Source organism: Mustela putorius, unplaced genomic scaffold (assembly GCF_011764305.1).
Source record: "Mustela putorius furo isolate JIRA1106 unplaced genomic scaffold, ASM1176430v1.1 tig00000083_pilon_pilon_pilon, whole genome shotgun sequence".
Lineage (NCBI taxonomy): Eukaryota > Metazoa > Chordata > Mammalia > Carnivora > Mustelidae > Mustela > Mustela putorius.
Window position 1 is genome coordinate 6,494,488 of NW_025421273.1, and position 20,596 is coordinate 6,515,083.

At 35.4% G+C, this 20,596-nt stretch overlaps 1 protein-coding gene across 7 annotated transcripts in view; it reads right to left on the minus strand.

Annotated features, from left to right (window-relative positions):
- ELF2 (E74 like ETS transcription factor 2) overlaps window positions 1–20,596 on the minus strand; it is a 101,268-nt gene that overhangs the window by 32,179 nt on the left and 48,493 nt on the right. For 2 of the 7 annotated variants that reach the window (XM_045070302.1, XM_045070282.1), the window contains exon 3: window positions 13,960–14,062. The exons of the other annotated variants lie outside the window; for them this stretch is intronic. The gene's annotated coding sequence lies outside the window, so the exon portion shown is untranslated. The remainder of the gene's footprint in view (window positions 1–13,959; window positions 14,063–20,596) is intronic. 7 annotated transcript variants of the gene reach the window in all.

Consider the following 20,596-nt stretch of genomic DNA (forward strand, 5'->3'; position numbering starts at 1 on the left):
CAGTTGATCCACAGATGACCACAAATAGGGAAGTAAGCCCAGCCCATCTCAGCAGAACCACATAGCTAATCCATAGTCTCAGGAAAACCAGTAATTAGTTCTTGTTTCAAGCCAATAAATTTGGGGGGATTGTTATGCATCAATAGCTGACACAAGTAATGAGTGATGGGTATCCATTATTGGGCAAGTATAAAGGTAAAATGTGATGGATATCTATCACGGAGCATTGTGCAGCAATTCGTAGCAGCATATTACATATATACAAAGCACATGCGTGGCTATTAAGAGCAGTACTTAATAAAATAATAGAAACAGTAAGATACATAATACCATTTATATGAATCTCAAATATATAGAATAGCATATACACAATATGTAAAAAATATGCATCAATCAAATTAAAGTTGATGCTTATGAGCAAGGGAGATGTGACTGTTTATAAATAGGATAGAAAGGGATAAATTGATTGAAAAAATATGTAAGAGGGTGTGAAATAGGGATCTAAGCCTTTCTCTGTATAAAAAGCCAACTAGCTTAATAAAATTTATTAAATAATCTGTCCTTTCCCACTGACTTATAAATCTATGTCTATTATTAACCAGGTATAAATACATGCTTATTCTGTCCCTGAGGTCTCTATTCTACCCTAATAAACTGTCTGCGGGTCAGTAACACATTTAAAATTTTTCTAGGGCCACAGAATTGTTCCTTATAAGTAGGAGGGCAAACACCATATACTTTGTTCTTTTGCAGAATTGTCTAGACTATTTTTGGATCTTTAAGAGTTTATCAGATTCCTCCAGAAACAAGTTCTCTTGACCTTTTGACTGAAATTGTACTGAATTTATAGATTAATTGGAGAAGAATTAACAGCTTTACCTTGTCCATCTTTCCATGTTCTTTGTGGGTTAAAGATTAAAGGAATCAAATGGTTTGGGTCTATTTCCTCTTCAGTAAGTTTTATATCCCTTCACGTATTTATGCCCCTCAACAAAGTTAAATTATTATTTTCATAAAGGTATTGCATATTATTGTTAGACTTATTCCTAAATACCTATTTATGTATTTTTTTTTACTATTATGAATGGGATCTTTTTTGTCTCATTGCTATTTTTTATTTTAAAATTTTTATTACTGAAGTATTGCTGACACACAATGTTATATTAGTCTTCGGTGTAAAACATAGTAACTCAACAATTCTGTATGTTGCTCAGTGCTCACCAGGATAAGCGTTGTTATCATTTGTCACCAGATAATATTTTTACAATATTATTGACTGTATTCCCTGTGCTGTACTTATTATCCTCATGAATTCTTTTATTTTATAACTGGAAAATTCTACCTTTTGGTCTTCTTCACCTACTTTGCCCATCCCCCAAAGCTCTCTCCTCTGGCAACCAACACTTTTTTCTCTGTATTTATAGATCAGTTTCTGGTTTTTGTTTATTTGTTTTGTTTTGTTTTGTTTTGTTTTTTAGATTCCACATTTAAAAGTGAATCCATATATTTGTCTTTCTTTGTTTAATTTCACTTAGCATATTATACCCTCTGGGTCCATTCATGTTGTCACAAATAGTAAGATTTCATTCTGTTTTTATGGCTGAGTAATATTCCATTGTGTGTGTGCACGCAAACACACACCTTTTTTTTTTTTAAGATTTTATTTATTTGACAGGGATCACAAGTAGGCAGAGAGGCAGGCAGGGGTTGGGGAGAGGAAACAGGCCCCTGTTGAGCAGAGAGTCCAACATGGGGCTCGAACCCACGACACTGGGATTATGACCTGAGCCAAAGGCAGAGGCTTTAACCCACTGAGCCACCCAGGTGCCCCTGTCCCGGGTGCCCCAAACACACACCTTTTTTATGACTCTCTGATTATCATTCTTATATAGAGCAACTGTGATGGAACCCTCTAAGCAGGTTTAAAATCTATATAAATTCTTAAAACTTATGTGTTAATTAAACCATTTGTAAATGCCAATTTGGTTTCTTCCATTCTGATCTTCATGCCTTTTATTTCTTTTTCTTACTTGCATTTGCTAGAACCCCCAGAAATAATGCTTGTTAGTAAAGATGACAGCTGGCATCCTATTTCCCTATTAATCACGACAGTTGCCATAAATTTTTAACATAGACATCATATCAAGTCCCAATCCAGATTAAAAGTCTCAGAGGATAGTGAATTTTAACAAATTTTTTTTGATCTACTGGGATGATTATACAGGTTTTCTCTTTTAATCTATTCATATGGCAAATTTTATTAAAGATTTTCTAATAGCCCTCTTTGCCTTCCTAGTATGTATTTAGTCATTATGTATTTTTTAATCAGTGCTAGATTTACTATTATTTATTTAGAATATTTGTAGCTATGATCATACATAAATTCTGCAAGAAACTTATTTTTTTAATGCTGGGTCCATTTTATAGTTAAGGATTACTACCTTCATAAAATGAGGTGGAAAGCTTTCCCTTTTCACTGTTTCCATTATAGTTTGTACATAATGGGGCTTATGAATGTATCCCTTGAAATTTTATTAATAAGCCTGGGTCTGATGGATTTTACTTGAATTAGGGAATGCATATGTAAATTTAAAGAACTCAAAAGTTGACTTGAATGTTTCTATTTCTATTTTGAGTCAACTATATATATACTTACATATACATATATATAATTTTAAGTGTTCATAGGTTTTCAAATTCCTTGCCAACAGGTTGTTCATAGTATTTTCTTATGATTTTCAAACTCTAATCTATTGGCCTTATTTTTGTTCTTCACAGGGCTCATTTTCTTTGATTCACCTTTACATCCATTTTTTAGATTTTAAGATTTTTATTATCTATTTTCTTTTCTATTTCATTAATATTTACTTTTTTATCTTTATAATTTCTTCTACTTAGTTTGGATTTATTCTGTTGGTCCTTTATTACCATCTAGATGAACATGTGTTCATTATATCTTTCATATTTACCAATAAATGCATTTAGAGCTACTAAATTTTCCAGTGGGTTCTACTTAAATCAAATCTCAAATTTTTATATGCAATGCTGTCAGTTACTTAGTTGCAAATATTTTTAATTTTCATTTTCTCTTCTATCCATCGGTGAGCCAATATAAAGTATTTTGATTTTTACCTCATTGCTGATTTCTAGTTTTATTGTATTATGATGAAAGGATACATTTTGATTGATACATATTTTCTGAACATTGTTGAGATTCCTCTATGACCTAGCACACAGTTAAGAGCTGACCTATATGCAACTGAAAAAATTTGTACAGGGCTGTATTTTATTAGGTTAGGCACAATTCTATAAATCTCTAGTTTATGAAGTGTGTCAGTCCTGAGGTTCAATTCTTTGATCCCATTTTAAATTTTGTCTCTATTTCATTTTTAAATTTTGGGAGAAGTGTGTTAAAGTCTCATTGTTTTATAGGCATGTCCACTACTCTTTGTAATTTTAAAAGTTTTAAGTGATATTTCAAGGCTATGTTGTTAGATGCATATAAGTTTATGATGATTATGTTTTCTGGGTTGTTCCTTTTAGCAGTTTAAAGAGTCCCTGTCCCAGTTAAAAATTTTTACCCTAAATTCTATGTTATTACCCCAGCTTCCTTTGGTCAGTATTTTTCAGATGAATATATTGCTCTACACCCTTTTTATACCATTTTGTTTCATGTATCTGTTAAAAATAACACAGACTCATGTTAAGATCACAACAGATTATTTTAATATAATTTCTGGTGTTTTGGACTTATTTCTACTATCTTGATTTATGATTTGTATTTCCATTTTTTCTCCTTTGTTGCCTTCTGTTGGATTGTCAAGTTTAGTTTATTCCCTACCCCCAACTTAGTATTTTGGAAGCTATTCCTTCTATTTCTATTATTTGAGTATGTTCCAGTTGCTTAAAATAAATGTCCTTTTCACTTTTCATCTTCTCCAATCACATTTCACACAGTTCCTAACTATTTTATTCAAGGGCCACCACAATCTGGTTCCACCCTTTATAGCCTTACCGCCTCTCTCTACCATATGCCTCTACAAAGCCTAATCTCTAGTTAAACTATATTGCTTGTTAATCTCTAAATGAAATACAAAATTCCTGGCATTCTCTCCTGGCTCATGACATCTTCTCATTCACTCACTCATTCAATCAACAATTTATGGAAAACTTATTTGGTACCTAGCTCCGACCAATACCAGTAAGTACCAAGGATAAAGTCTCTGGTTTTATGAAGCATCATAATGTGGAAACATTTAATAAATATAAATAGAATAGAACAGAACATCATGAATGCATGAATTCAGGTAAGTAAACTGGTGATACTTGGTTCCCATCTTCCACTCCATCCTCAAACCACCGTCCCTGGAATACACAACTACCCACCAGGTGGCACCAAACCACACCCAGACCTTAGACTGATATGTCTTAGTCTGAATCCTGGAAGGCACATTTTCCTCCATACACATTGTCTCAGGTCATTTTATTAAACTCACAATAATGCCCTATTTTATGTGATCTGAGGTTCTAGGAATTATTTACTACCTCACCGTGAGAGTTTACTATATCACAAGTTGTGTCCTACCCAAAAAAGAAAAATGGGGGGCTATGACAAAAAATAACAGAACAATCCTAACTGAGATTGACGAGTATCAGCTAAAGGCAATCTCTCTCTGAGAAAGTGACATTTAAACTGCGATCTAAAGGATGACCAGAAGTAAGAAACTGAAAAACTGGAAAGCAAACAGTACATTGTGAGCACCCTATGAAGGTAAATGCAGTTCATGGAAATTTTGCATTTCATTTCATGGAAATGCAAAAAGACAACAGTGTGTGTGTGTGTGTGTGTGTGTGTGTGTGTGCGTGTGCGTGCGCGCATGCATACTGAGGTGAGGGGTGGTATATAATTCATCAGAGTAAAATGCTTCAGAGTTTGGACTCTGGAACCCTACTTACCATCTGAATTTATTTTATTTTCTTTTTTAAAGATTTTATTTATTTATTTGACAGATAGGAATCACAAGTAGGCAGAGAGGCAGGCAGAGAGATGGGGGAAGCTGGCTCCCACCGAGCAGAGAGCCCGATGCGCGGCTCGATCCTATGAGATCGACCTGAGACCATGACCTGAGCCACCCAGGCACCCCTACCATTTAAATTTAAATCCTTGCTCCAACACTTAAATAGCTGTCTAGTCTTGGAAAAGTTATTCATCCTAGGGTTGTTAAAAATATTAAATATATTAATATGTGAAGCCCTAAGAACTATTCCTGGCAATATAGTAAAGAAAATTGAAATGTTAGGGTTTTGTTTTTGTTGCTATTGTTACTATTTCTCGATGAGTAAGAGGAACCAAATTATTTAGTGTCTTAAAGGCCATGTTAAAAATTCTGAATATTGGGCGCCTGGGTGGCTCAGTGGGTTAAGCCGCTGCCTTCGGCTCAGGTCATGATCTCAGAGTCCTGGGATCGAGTCCCGCATCGGGCTCTCTGCTCAGCGGAGAGCCTGCTTCCCTCTCTCTCTCTCTGCCTGCCTCTCCATCTACTTGTGATTTCTCTCTGTCAAATAAATAAATAAAATATATAAAAAAAAAAATTCTGAATATTATCCTAAGTGCAATTAGAACCCACTGAAAGGGTTTAGGGAAAGGAATGTAATGATTAAATTTATAAAGATATTTTTTAAAAATCACTTTGGTTACTATCTAAAGCATAGATTTCTTAGAGTGAAAGGGGAAAAGGCCAAGAATGAAAACAAGAAGTTAGAAGGCCAATGGCCATGATAATGACTCAAAAATAAAAAATAGCTACAGATTGATCTAGGCTAGTAACAATGAAGGAAGAAAGAAATTGGTAGAGTCAAGATATATTTTGGAGGCAAAACTGACATGATTTGGTATTGGACTAGAAGTTGAGGGAGAAAAAGGTGTAAATGATGACTTCTCAACCAGAAAATCCTTTGCTACTGGACAAAGATTCTTTGTCTACCAAACTTTAGTCAGGCTTCTAAACCATCTCATAGGTCCATCTGTGTATTTCCTTGTAAAATCCCATTTTAGCAAGAACTCTGCTAAGTCCGTTTAGCATCCCCCATCCTCTGTATCTGATCACTCTAAATATTTGATAGTGTTCCTCATCCTCCCCCTCCCCCAGGTGATGTGTGAACACCCTGGCTTGTCTTCAGCAAGAATCTGTTTAGGCCAAAACCTCCACTCCTCCATTCCTGATATTTCCTCTTAGTAATTTTCCATCCATTGACCCCCTTCCTGCTGTTTAACTATAAATTCCCACTTGGCTTATGCTGTATTCTGAGCTGAGCCCACTCTCTATCCCTCACTGCAAAATCCCTCACAATGGTCTCTATCCCTATCACAATAGTTCCCCTTTGAATGAAGTCTTCCTTACCATGCTTTAACAAGTGTCATTGAATTTTTTGTTCTGTAACACTTTTGAAATGAAATTTTATTCTCCCAGGTTCAGCGAAATTATGAAATTTCCATTACAACAGCTAGGAGCTCTCTCCCCCTCATTCTCATAATATTGATTTTTTTTTAACCTTGGGTTATAAAAAGTTGTTTTCTTACATATTTTACCTAATAAAGGGCAAGCTCCTTTACAGTTACGGCCTTACCTAGTTTCTTGTTCTAGCCCCCCGAGAGACACACAAAGCACAGGCTCTGTCTCTGCATAGCACAGGCAGTCTCCGGTAACTCTGCAAGTGGTCTCAAAGCCAGGGTGACTCCTCATGCTCTTTTACTTCGTTCCTTTATGAACTACAAGATTTCAGACTGCTTTCTTCTTTTTTCAGCTATTCATTCTATCTTTTGGAATTCTGTTTCTCCTAAGACTAGCTGCAGAATTAAACTCATCTCTCATTAACCCCCCATTTCTTGGGGCCCCCCAAAACAAGTACACAGGGAGTCTTTCTATTAAAGTGCTTGCTATTAATTACTATTGAAAAACAGAAGGTGACAAAATTAAAGTAGGGTTTTGTGACCTTTATGGTTTCAAGTCTATAGTTTCTGACTCCCTTGGTGAGATGCAAGCTGAATGCACTGGCTTCTACCCTTGACTTTTATTCCCAAGGATAAGTTTCCCAAAAGTCTTTCTTTTTTTTGTGAAGGCTTCTCCTCCCAGAATATAGGACTGCAGATGAAACCCAGACAAAATAATTGGTGTCTTCTTGTCTCAAGTAGATAACTGGCACTTCTGAGAGCCTCCTAAACAGACATGTAGTGGTAGCAAGAAATTTAAAACAAATGTGATTCTGCTCACCTCATTTTTTTTTTCAAACTAAATAGCTAAAACTTCATACTGTAAGTCCAAATAGATGTTAACTGTAGAAAAATGTCTCTAGAGAAGAAGGGGGAAAAAAAAGATTTTCAAGTTTGTTCAAGAAAGCAAATGTCAAAAAGAAATCAGCACCTTTCTTTTTTTTTTTTAATTAATTAATTTATTTGACAGACAGAGATCACAAGTAGCCAGAGAGGCAGGCAGAGAGAGAGCAGGAATCAGGCAAGCAGAGAGCCCGATGCAGGGCTCGATCCCAGGATTCTGGGATCATGACCGGAGCTGAAGGCAGAGGCTTTAACCCACTTAGCCATTCAGGCGCCCCAAGAAATCAGCAACTTTCGATTTCTTTTTCCTCTTGGACAAAATCTTTGATTTCTGCTTGAAAAGAATTTTTTCATTCTAACTTAGTATTCTAAATATTTATTTTCTGAGAATTAAGTAGCATAAAAAAGGTGTTATAGAAGAAAAAGGATTTAGATTTTCCTAAAAGTCTTGTCAAATGTCATGTACAATAAGAAGTACCTTTTTGCTAACAAGTTAGAGACATAACTCCTTTCTTTTTGATGTAAAACTTTCTAGACTGATCTTTTGCAAGGTCATCTAGTAATAAGAAAATGTCTCCCAAGTTCTGGCTAACAAAGAATTCATTTTGTTCAAATATATTCTTAAAAATAGGTAATAAAAAATAATAAAACAATAAATAAGTTATTCTGGAGAATAACTACTTATTATTACCACCCTCTAATATAAAATATATGAAAAATATTTTCTGTTAAATTTTAAAATTGTTCAGTCAAGGAGCATAGTATCTTGGCTAATTTACAAAGTGAAAAGAAGGGCACTGGGTTGCTCAGTTGGTTAGGCAACTGAGTCTCGGTTTCAGCTCAGGTCATGATTTCATGGGTAGTGAGATCGAACCCTGCATGTGGTTCCTCACTCATCAGGAAGTCTGCTTAAAAGATTCACTCCCTCTGCCTCCCGCCGCCAATCGCTCCAGCTCTCCCTCTCTCTCACTTCCAAATAAATAAATAAATAAACCTACCTTTAAAAAACAAAGTGAAAAGAAATCAAACATCCAATTACAATCAAACAGTAACCTTAAAGTAGGAGAATAAGGGTTATCTGTTATAAAAACTTCATTCTATCTTAATAATGCCTATCTGAAAGAGTTGAAATGGGTTGTATTCCTTCTTCCTTAATGTATATACTCAATGAAAAAAAAATTACAGAAACATAAAAAATTTTAAAAATAACAATCATCCTATCTCATTTCCTAATCCCACCCCCCAAGGGGTAATTAAGTGCTGTAAATAGGTTGCGTTTTTTGCACTGTCTCGACTTTTTTTGTGAATGGGAAAAAGAAGTCCTCATGAGTAGTTTCCAGTACATAAAAAAATTAAAATGATGACATTTAGAAATGCTTAATTCTATTTGACTTGCTCCTCTGCCCCTAAACCCAGAGGCCTTAACTGTCAACTATGCCCTTATGATGAAATTTAAAATGACCCACCACATAGCAATAATACAATCTGGAACTTTAAATTAGCTACTACACTTGGCGATTCTTTGTCTTTCCTCACCTTTCCCCAACCCTCTCTACTCCATAGTTTTATATCCTTGAATGCTTGTTTTTCTCAATTTAGTTGGTAAGCTTCTTTGAGGCCAAGACCCATGTTTTATTCAACTTTGAATCACTTATTCCTAGGAGCCATGACACTGTTTGTATATAACAAGTACTTTGTACATGATAAATGTTGTGCTTACCAGTGTCTCAAGTGTACGTAATAACTGTCATATGAAGGAGGAAGGGGGAGAATTTATCTGCTGCTTCAAATGTTTGAAAAGAAATGGTCTTAGCTTAACAGCAAATATTAACTTTAAAGAACAATTTCAGGAGGTGTTAATTTATGTGATCTGATTTGTGACAGAGCAATTTTACAACATGGCAAGTTTATATGCTTCCTCTGCTATATTCGAAGCACCATGAATGCACGTACATTGCCTGTCTCTTCTACCCCTCTAGCCCACGCCTAAAATACTGCTTGGCATATAATAAATGCTCAATGAATATTTATTGATGAATTAATTAATAGTAATCTGGCACATCATCTAATATAAACCTAAAAAAATTTTAGTATCTTTTCACCCCCAATAACAATATTCTGTGATGAGTATAACTCAGTATCACAAGAAGCTACTGTATTAACTGGGTTTTCATGATGGCAGAAGCTCTCTTTCAGTGCTGTCATTCCTAATAGTCTAGACAATGGTTCTCAAAGTGATCCTTGTGCCAATAGCATCACCTGTGGACTTGCTAAAAATGTAAATTTTCAAGTCCCATCCCAGATCCATTGGGTCAGAAGTTCTGGAGGTACGGCTAGCAACCTGTATTTTAACAAGTGCTCCAGAAAATACTGATGTATGTTCAAGTTTGAGAACCACTGGCCACAGAAATCTTTGTCATGGAAATAGAGGGATCTCAAAACACAAACAGGTCATTAAATATTAAATGAGGCTTTAAAGAAATATACTAAATGTTCAAATATCAAAGTGTCTCAGGATAAAGGAAATTAGGTAAATCAATTAAGGGACATAAAAAATTACCACTACATAGTCGAGGGCCTTTTTTTTTTCCTTAGCAGGAATCATGAAAGTGTATTCAATTAGCAACATTTAAAATGGCTTTTAGGGGGCGCCCTGTGGCTCAGTGGGTTAAAGCCTCTGCCTTCAGCTCCAGTCGAGATCCCAGGACCCTGGGATAGAGCCCCACATCAGGCTCTTGGCTCAGCAGGGAGCCTGCTTCCTCCTCTTTGTCTGCTCTCTGCTTACTTATGATCTCTGTCTGTTAAATAAATAAAATCTTTAAAAAAAAATAAATTATTTAAATAAAATGGCTTTCAGATGCCTTCAATGAGTTATTAGGAAAAAAAGAATAGCAATAGGGAAGAATATAGAGTAGGGAAGTATGAGAAAAAGGTGGATGACACCTAAAATAATATATGGATGAGACCTAGAAAAACTGTTTTTTAGATTCTAATTGAAGTTAAGCACTTTAATTTTAAATAAAGGCAGAAATCACAGTAGTTTCAGCAACATCTATGATATCATAACCAGGAGAAACATCAATATGTTCATATTATAGTTGCTACAGATACCTCAAAATATAATTTATGGTCATCACTACTATGAAATTATAGGCATAAGTTAAATCTGCCACTAGCTCTCATTGTTTAATGCATTATTAAAGAAGCATATGCATTAATACATCACAATTAAAAATAGTCTAAAAGCTATGTTTCAATGTATTGGGTTCCTCTATAATCCTAAATACTGTATTTTCTATATTTAAAAAAAATTGTTGTGAGAAGACCCACAGGCTGAATTCACCATATGATCAAAGAGGCCCATGACACAAAAATATGGAAAAACTCTACAAAAGTTAATAGCTGTGTTGAAAATGTTCTTGACCTCATTTAAATGATGCCCTTTCATGAACCTAAGAAAACTCGTAGGCCTCTTTCCCAGTTTGCAAGTAGGCATCGACAATACGTAAGGGACAATGACTTCTTCTGAAACAGAATTATACCAAGGCACCCAGCTTTGAATTCTGAAAAGAAAGGCTAGCCATGCAACTAACTTAATCTCTATAATTTTTAGCTTAATTTGGGCAATGAGCATACCTATAACTCAGACCTACACAAGCAGACAATTTAGTGGAAGGTGAATAAAAACAGTTAACTAGCTCTGAATGAGAAGCTAAGGAGTTCAGACTTTATTTTAGGTAACGCTTTGCTTGTTTTAGTTTTCATTTACAATACTATTTGGTTGGGATGCCTGGGTGGCTCAGTTGGTTAAGCAGCTGCCTTCGGCTCAGGTCATGATCCCAGCATGCTGGGATCGAGTCCCACATCAGGCTCCTTGCTCGGCGGGAGCCTGCTTCTCCCTCTGCCTCTGCCTGTCATTCTGTCTGCCTGTGCTCGCTCTCTCCCCCTCTCTCTCTCTGATAAATAAATAAAATCTTTAAAAAAAAAATTCTTTACAATACTATTTGGGAAACAACTAAATTTGTGTAAGAAACAGACTTCATTAAAAACTCTTAAAGGCTTCCCATTGCCCTTTAGATAAGGCCAAACACGTACAAACCTTATAAAGTCCTCAGCAATAAGACTTTACCTCTTTAACTTCATTTTAATCCCCTTTCCTTTCCATAATCCATATTCCAGCCATACTGAATTCCCTTCTACAACTCAAATAGGCCATGTTCTCCTTCCTCCAGACTTCCTACCATGCCGTACTCTGCTTGACTAATTACTTCAAACCCTTCAAATCTGTTCAAATGCTACTTCCTCAGGCAGGCATTCTCTGCCCTCCTAGGCATTCCCCAGCTGTATACTCCCTAAACTTTTCATTAATCCTATCATAACGCTCATCACATTTGATTATAATAACATGTTTAATTGTTCATTTCTCCACATAGCTGAAAGCCTGGTGAGAGGAAAGAGAGGGTCTTGTTTACCCTAAGACACTGGGCTCTGAGCCTGACATGCTGCAGCCCTTGGTTAAGAGCTGGCAGAGGATGAATGGATGGATAATTTACCTAGAAATGTGTTTTAAAGCATTCCTACATTTAAGAACCTTCAGCGAGAGCTGCGTGGGTGGCTCAGTTGGTTAAGCCTCTGCCTTTGGCTCAAGTCATGATCTCCAGTGTCCTGGGATGGAGTCCCACTTTGGGCTCTCTGCTCAGCAGGGAGCCTGCTTCTCCCTCTCCCTCTGCAGGCCCCTCCTCCTGCTTTCTCTCTCTCTCTGTGTCAAATAAATAAAATCTTTTAAAAAAATGAATAAAAATTACATAGACACATTGTTATTAGTGAAATTAGAAGCTAACTAGTGTTTTAAAAACTAAAAAGTCTGGGGCAACTGGGCGGCTCAGTCTGTTGATTTTGGCTCAAGTTGTGATTTCAGGGTCATGAGATTGAGATTTTCTTTCCCCCTTTCCCTTTGCCCTTCCTCCTGCTAGAGGGCGAGTGCTTCCTCTCTCTATCTCTCTTAAATAAATAAATAAAATCCTTTAAAAAACAAATAAAAATAAAAACTAAAAGTCTGAGCACAAAGGAATGAGTGCTACTAGTTTCCAAGAGCAAACACCCTTAGTTGATCTGTTCTCTAGATATACTTATCTCTCCTCATATATAAAACATGATTCTTATAGCATACAAACACCATTTAAAATCATTCCTTTTCGTTTCTGTTTTATTAACTGACAAGGTAGTTTTTTACTTTTGGCCACTATTTTTTTCCTTCACATGACAATCTGTAAAACATATATTCAAGTGCACTAAAAATCAATGGCTATTTTTAAGAGTTCTTACAGGATCCTGTTTTAAAATTATAGTTTAGAAAGCAGAAGCTTCATTTCATTTTCTTCTTGGATCACAAAATCTGATTAAAAAGTAACAATTATGATAAAACTCTATTGATTGAAGAAGTAATGTGTCATATTAAAACACTTTTTCATCTTCTATACTCTTCATAATTTAACACCTTATAATTACTTTGTATACTTTTAAACAATACAGTTAAATGATTTTTCACTTAAACACCCTCTGTTAAAAGACAGTAAAGAGTTTAGAGACCTTACTTAGCATATATATGGACTTCTACAACCACAACTCACCTCCATTTTTATAAACCTGATATTTTAATGTGCAATTCCCAGTAAATAGGAATTTCAGGAAGACTCATAATTGCATGATACCATATTTCATTAATTCTAAGATGTACTTTTTTCACATTTTAACATCTCTGAAATCAGGATGTACCTTACAATTGATGGTATCCTAAAATTTACAATTGGCAGCACTTATTTCTTTTAGTGGTCTAAAAATGTTTCTTACAACAGATGGTATCTTAGGCTAAATGAAATATAGTTATGAAAATATTAAAAACTTTTCTCTAATAATGCTTTCTAACTCATCTAAATCACAATACAATTATAATTCAAACAGTTCTAGAATCAATACTAAATGAACTTAAGATTCACATTTTACCTTTTTAGAAAACTAGTGACTAGGATAAGCTCAAAAAATGGATAATTAAAAGAAAACACTTCTTAAAAAAATGTAGGAAAAACTCTAGATTTAAGAAGAAGAAATAAGGGCGCCTGGGTGGCTCAGCGGGTTAAAGCCTCTGCCTTCGGCCCAGGTCATGATCCCAGGACCCTGGGATCGAGCCCCGCATCGGGCTCTCTGCTCAGTGCAGAGCCTGCTTCTCTCTCTCTCTCGCTGCCTGCCTCTCTGCCTACTTGTGTTCTCTGTCAAATAAATAAATAAAATCTTTAAAAAAAAAAAAAAAGAAGAAGAAGAAGAAGAAATAACAGAAATGGGAAAAAAAAAAAAACTTGAAGATGTTCAGTCAGTAGTAGCTACCATGGAAGTGGAGGCATGAAATAGCCCTAGAGCTTAATCTATAAAAAGAAACAAATATTAGGAACATGGCAGGGGTTAACAGAGATAACAAACTGTCTAGGAGGAAAGATACTGTTGTATTATTTCTCCCTCCTAAGGGAGGAATCATTGTCACCCTTTAAGCAAAAATATGGAATAGGTAATTGAAATAATTGTAATTAAATGTAAAATTGTAAACATTCTTAGTAAATTAAAAACCAACCTACCAGCATTGTCTTCCTTCTGGCTCAATCTGTTTCACCTTCAGGTAATCCTAGGATAGGGGCTCCTTTTCAGATCCCCAGTTTTTCATGTCGATCTTCTACCTCCCTGTGGCAACAATATTTTCTAATTAAAAGAGTCCTTTTGTGCCACAGGGAGGATTTCTGATGGTATAACAAATACAAAAGTTACCACAGCTCATCATGAAGTCAACTTAGTCTTGAGATTTTTCAAGAAAGAAATCTGGCTCCTGAACTTATTTTTCATGATAGAAATCTGGTTTTATTTTTTTTAATTGCATTTCAAAAAGCTACTTTCATTTACTTAAAAAAAAAAAAAAGGCAGTGCTTTCTTGTTGAATTAGGTAAAAATTCTTATCATTTGTCTTTTCAACTAATCTCTAAACACAATTTTGTTGATCACAAAAAGAAGGTAAGTTTTCTTGATCATTTCTTTAACTATTAACACCAAATTTTTATATTTTGATACCTGGTTAAGAACCAAAGTCCTACTCCCAATCAGAAGAGAGAAGTAGGAAGCTACCAGACTGCTTTCAGCCAATGTCTATTAGTAAAGCTTAGCAAATCTACTTGTATTATATAACATAATGTTAATTTTGCTTAAAATGTACATTTTAAAAAGGCCAGCAAGAAATATCAAAAGCAATACTTGCTGTTCCCTTGCTGGTAAGTGACTTTCACTGTTTGTTTTCCTTTGTAATACTTCCCAATTTCTCCAATGAGCATGTGTTGATTTTCTTACAAGAAAAAAATCAAATTTAGCTGTAAGTATGAATGATTAAAACCTACTATGACTTTAAGATGAAGTTAATCTAATATCACAACATTATGGCTCTGATATATTTTGGATGGCCATACTGATGTTTTTGGATGACTACCTTTTTATATTTTAAATAACCCTAAGGTATTCAATGTTCAGCATATTAACAAAAAAGAAAATATATTTAGATCTTACATAGATGATTCTTGATTATGCTGCCATACTGAGCCAAAACTCAAATCTATTTCAATCTGTATTTCCTAACAATTATGTGTTAAACACTATATTATATACTATGTTCAACAAAATTAAGAAGTATGGTCCCTGTCTTTGAGAGACTCATACATCCACTCTGAAAACAAAAGGAGTCCGCATACACACAAGAGCAGTATGAGAAAGTACACGGTCAAGAGCCTTAGTCCAGATGGTCTCACAGAGGATCAGGAATGGGAGAGTTTAATGTAGGCAGTTTAATCACTGTGGAGAGTTTTGTGCAGTGGGGCCTTTAAAAAATGGATAAAACCTAATCATAGTCTTGACAGGAAACTGTATTTGAGCAAAAGCTCAGAAGCATAAATAGCACAGTTCATGCAAGAGGCAATAAGGAAAGCAGCTAGAATACAGTATTTCAATAGATAAGAAGACCAGATTGAAAGGATCTACTTCTGGATGATTCCGTGAGTCACAGAATTTAGCAGAGGAGTGGCTTTTGACATCTGATAAACAAAGAGCTTCAGGAGAAGGCTAAAGGTAGGTGCCAAAGCACAGTAAGTCAAGGAAAACGAACAGACTGAAGGTATAGAGCTTTTTTTTTTTTTTTTTTAAAGTGGAAGTGAGAGGAAAGAGAAAAATACAACAGAGAAGCAAACAAATGTTCTGTTTTAACCTTCTCCATATTTGAAGGCATAAGGAAAGGTTCTAATCAAGTTAAGGGGATACTTACGGAGCACTTACTACATCAAAAGCACTGTGCTTTATATCTTTATTTTATGTAGTCCTCACGACCTTGAGTTACTAGTTTATGACAACGAAAGAGACTCTGAAAACGTTAAATACTGATAGGTAAGTAGTAAAGTAGGAATCTGAAGTCACAACTAAGTAACCATCAATATTCTTCCCTTTGCACTGGGTCAGTGGAAAGCCTTGGTAGGGGATTAGAGGGAAGAAGAAGAAAATCAGAGTCCTTATTCCCTGGCTCCTCTCTGTGGCATCATCCTCAAGCCAGCTGCACCCTTTGCTCAAAGGTCCCAGATTCTCCCAAGGTGATCCTCTTTCCAGGGCTCTCTTCTTCTGGGTTCCAGCAACAATTCTCTCCCTTTGGGCCTCCGGCCAAAGGACAGAAACAGCGCTGCTGCCGCCGCCTCTGGACTACTGCTCTATTTCTTATGCTCTCCCCACACTTGACCATATATTTATAACGAGTCATTCTGACGTTTTTTAAATTATCCTAATTTGAGTATGACATCTCCTTTGTGATGGGATCCTGGCTATATATTTGTGCATTTTTAAATGCTTAAATATTTCTCCTTAGATGTTCTGCTTCAACTCAAAATCAACACACCTAATATCAAACTCACCTGCTTCCCAAAACAGTCTTGCCTTCCTCAAATCACTATATGATACTATGACCATCACTTAAGGTAAAAAAAAAAACCTGAGTGGTATCTTAGCTAACTATGCCTCTCCCCCTAATTTGTCATGTCAAAGATTGTTAGAGCATATATAGTAGTATTGCTTATATCAGCCCCTTCTGTTCCTATCATTTCTATCTTGTTTTGCTCAAGTCGTGTCTTAACTCATACAACAACAGCTAGTCTTGCCTCATCCCCCCACTACAATCATCCACTATCTCCTGAGAAACTAATTACATCGTAGTTTCTACTCAAAACCTTCCAAACCATTTTGCTTCTTACATACCTAATCACTAAATCTTGGTTTAAATCACAGTGTAGTCACAACTCCTAATGGAACCTCCTGTCACAGTCTCATTTACTCAGTATCTTCTAAACGTGCCTTGACTGGAATATTCCCATTACTAATTATATTTCCCTCAGCCTACAATACCTTTCACTTACCTCCTATCTGCCCATCCAAACCCTACCATCTGTCCCCCTTCCTTTCTTCAAACCTTCCCTAATCCTGTAAACTGAGCTTTCTTCTTCTGAAAATGTCTTTGAATTTATAAATAACACCCTATTGGTCCTATACTGCTTTATATTTTCTTTTTTTTTTAAGATTTTATTTATCTATTTGTCACAGAGAGATCACAAGTAGGCAGAGAGGCAGGCAGAGAGAGGAGGAAGCAGGCTCCCTGCGGAGCAGAGAGACCGATGCAGGGCTGGATCCCAGGACCCTGAGATCATGACCTGAGCCAAAGGCAGAGGCTTAACCAACTGAGCCACCCAGTTGCCCCCATACTGCTTTATATTTTCAATATGATTTATATTACATATAAGTACATTATTAACCCCTTGAAGGAAGGAAACATGCTGAAAACAGTACCCTTGCACATAAGAAATGCAAACTATTTACTGGTGTGTTATCATAAATTAAAGTCAAAGTTTAAGAGGATAAGTACAGCAAGTTAAGGTGCAAGATGAAGAAGCAGATCCTAAACAGCTCAATCTTCTCAGCTAAGCCTTAGGATTTCTATCAAAACTTATCTACTATGGATTGCATTGGTATAAACTTACTACTTTTTATTTTTACTTTTTTAAACTTACTCCTTTTTAAAAGGTAACCTATAATAGCCTTTTAAAATTTGTATGTACTTTATACATATGTACATATATACGGTTTTTTAAGAGTGGGAATCTTAGTAGGGAATCCCAGAGACTCCCTTCCAGCCCCAACTCAGCACCTCTGTCTTTCTAGCAGGTCTCCAGAGCTGCTGGGCTCTGCAGCCACTGGCAAAGGTATTTCCAGCCTGCCAGTCAAGACCACCCTTCATTCATACTTCATAGCTATTCCTCAAAGATTCTTTATGATTTCTGATATCCAATTATCATCAAAAAGCAATCTATTGTTTTAAAAAGGCAACTTATAACTTTAGATGAATACACTTAAAGTCTCAAACATATTTGGTTCTTCCTATAAAATTTGAGAGGATTACTATTACTCATAAACTCTGAGGAAAATGTAGATTTTCTCTGTCTATAAAAGACATTTACGACTAACAAGATGAGAAATTATTTTATACATAAAATAAGATGGCTGAATATACACCACTATGTAATTTTAATACTCCTGCCTGGATTTCATCATGAACATTGTCTCTTGTATAGACATATACATATGGGTATACAGGAATAAAAGTAGAAAAATTTCTATGTAAACATGCAGAGAACTGATATAACAGGTCACTAAATATAATTATGAACATTTTTTAGGCTAATATAATCTAAGTTATAATGTAGAAGTATTCCAGGAAGCATTTCCTAGATGTACAAAAGGAAATTCTGTTCTATACGGATCTCATGTCCACCAATTCACCAAATAAAAACCACTGTAGACATCTTATAAATATTTCTTTCCTTTTCTTCCCAATCAGCTTCTTCTCTAAAGCCTATATATATATGGAATTTAAGTTAAAAATTTATAGCACCACAAGAATGAACCTGATCCTAATTCACTACCTAAAAGGAAATACATCAGGATAAGTCATAACAACATTTATTTATCTGTATATGTTCTAGATGTCAGAAGAATGAAAATTTATTCAGATTTTAACTTTTTAAAAATGTGTTTTATTCTTTACGAGATGCCTGGCTGGCTTAGTCAGTAGAGCATGGGACTCTTGACCTTGGAGTTGTAAATTCAAGCCCCATGTTGGGTGTAGAGATTACTTAAAAATAATAACTTTTTTAAAACTTATTTTATTCTTTAAATAAAAACAAAATTAAGTTTGGGACGCCTGGGTGGCTCAGTTGGTTAAGCCACTGCCTTCGGCTTAGGTCATGATCCCAGCATCCTGGGATCGAGTCCTACATTGGGCCCCTTGCTCAGCAGGGAGCCTGCTTCTCCCTCTGCCTCTGCCTGCCATTCTGTCTGCCTGTGCTCACTCTCTCTGACAAATAAATAAATAAAATCTTTAAAAAAACAAAACAAAACTAAGTTCAGATTAACTGATTCTAAACTAATGTATATATATTAACAATCCTTATAAACTTGCATTAAAAACCTATGAGCCATAATATTTTCAAATAACTCAGTATATTGTAGTCTCAAGTTCCACATGTCTTATGATAAGTAAATGGGAGTGTTTTAAATTGTTCTGATTATACTTGTATTAGATGTATGAGCCGTAGACTTCAGTCTGAATTTGGTATTGCCTTTAAAAGAATTATAAATGAATTCTAAGTTTTACAGTGTTATTCTGTAAAGAGAGACAAGAATAGCTATACTATACTATTCTTCATTTTTTGAGGTAGTAAAGCAAACATAGATTTTTAAAAATGAGCCAGAATGGAATTTAAAATGTTTAAATGAACTTCTCAGTTTCTTCTAGACTATTTCAGAATAATGTAAGTTATTTACTAACATTTCCTTTTAGTGCTAAAGAAAACCAATCTAAAAAATATTATCAACTAGTCAGAAACCAATTTCAAATTATGACAAAAGTAGGGACGCCTGGGTGGCTCAGTCAGTTAAGCCGCTGCCTTCCGGTCAGGTCATGATCCCAGAGTTCTCAGATCGAGTCCCACACTGGGCTCCTTGCTTGTCAGGGAGCCTGCTTCTCTCTCTACCTCTGCCTGCTACTCTGCCTGCTTGTGCATGTTCTCTCTCTCTCTGACAAATAAATAAATAAAATCTTTTTTAAAAATCACAAAAGTAACTATTCTTTAACCAGACTATGTATATCCTCTTTTTCAATATTACAATCATTCTTATCTCTCCCCTGCAAATGATTATTCCCATCCTCAGAGTTCAAGATAACAAAGAAAATAAAATCCCTTGAATAGATTATATTTGCTTCCTATTTGGAATTGTTTTTACATGAGTAATTTAATTAATGAAACACTGATCATCAATTATACAACCCATAAGATTTGGCTGACCTGCTCTGGTATTTTAATGTGATAAATATGTATAATTTTCTACTAATGGGAATTTGGTACTATAGCTTTCATACTTTACAAAGTTTCCAGTTTGCTACCAAAATCAGAGTCTTATTTTTTTGATCAAAACATTTTCCAGAAATTTCAAACAGGTTCTTTTTTTTTTCATTCAACTGAAGCTATCATACTTTTTTTTCTTGTGCTATTAGTTTTGTTTAATTACACCCTAGTTACACTCCTATAATAAAATCAGTTACAATTCCTACTTCAAAATATCATCCTGCATAATACTTTTAACTATACTTCCTATTCTTTTCCTCAAGAAGAAAATTTATGTCTGCCATGATGCTTCTAGCTTCAGACTGGAAAACTCTCCAAAACTCTCAAAAAAACACACATGTGTCTTCCTACCACTTGCATTATCTACTATAAATCAAGTACCACTCCAGGCCAGTCACAGAGCCTATATAAAGTGTTTCGCTACCTAATCTGAGAAAATGATGTGACTATCACTTCACATGGGGTTTGCTGGCACTATTGTCATCATTGCTCTGCAGAGCCAGGTAACTTTTAATCCCGCAGCTCAATAAAAAATACAACTGTAGGAAAAAAAGAAAATCAAAATAAAACTGGAGAAGAACAGCAGTAAGCTAGAAGAAGCTAGTAGTCTTAGGGAATGCTACTGGCATCAAATATTCAAAATTTTTAGTCACGGGACTTCAGTACATTTACAGAAACTTATCTAAATACTTAAGAATGATGGGGCATCAGGGTGGCTCAGTCAGTTAAGCATCCAACTCAACCT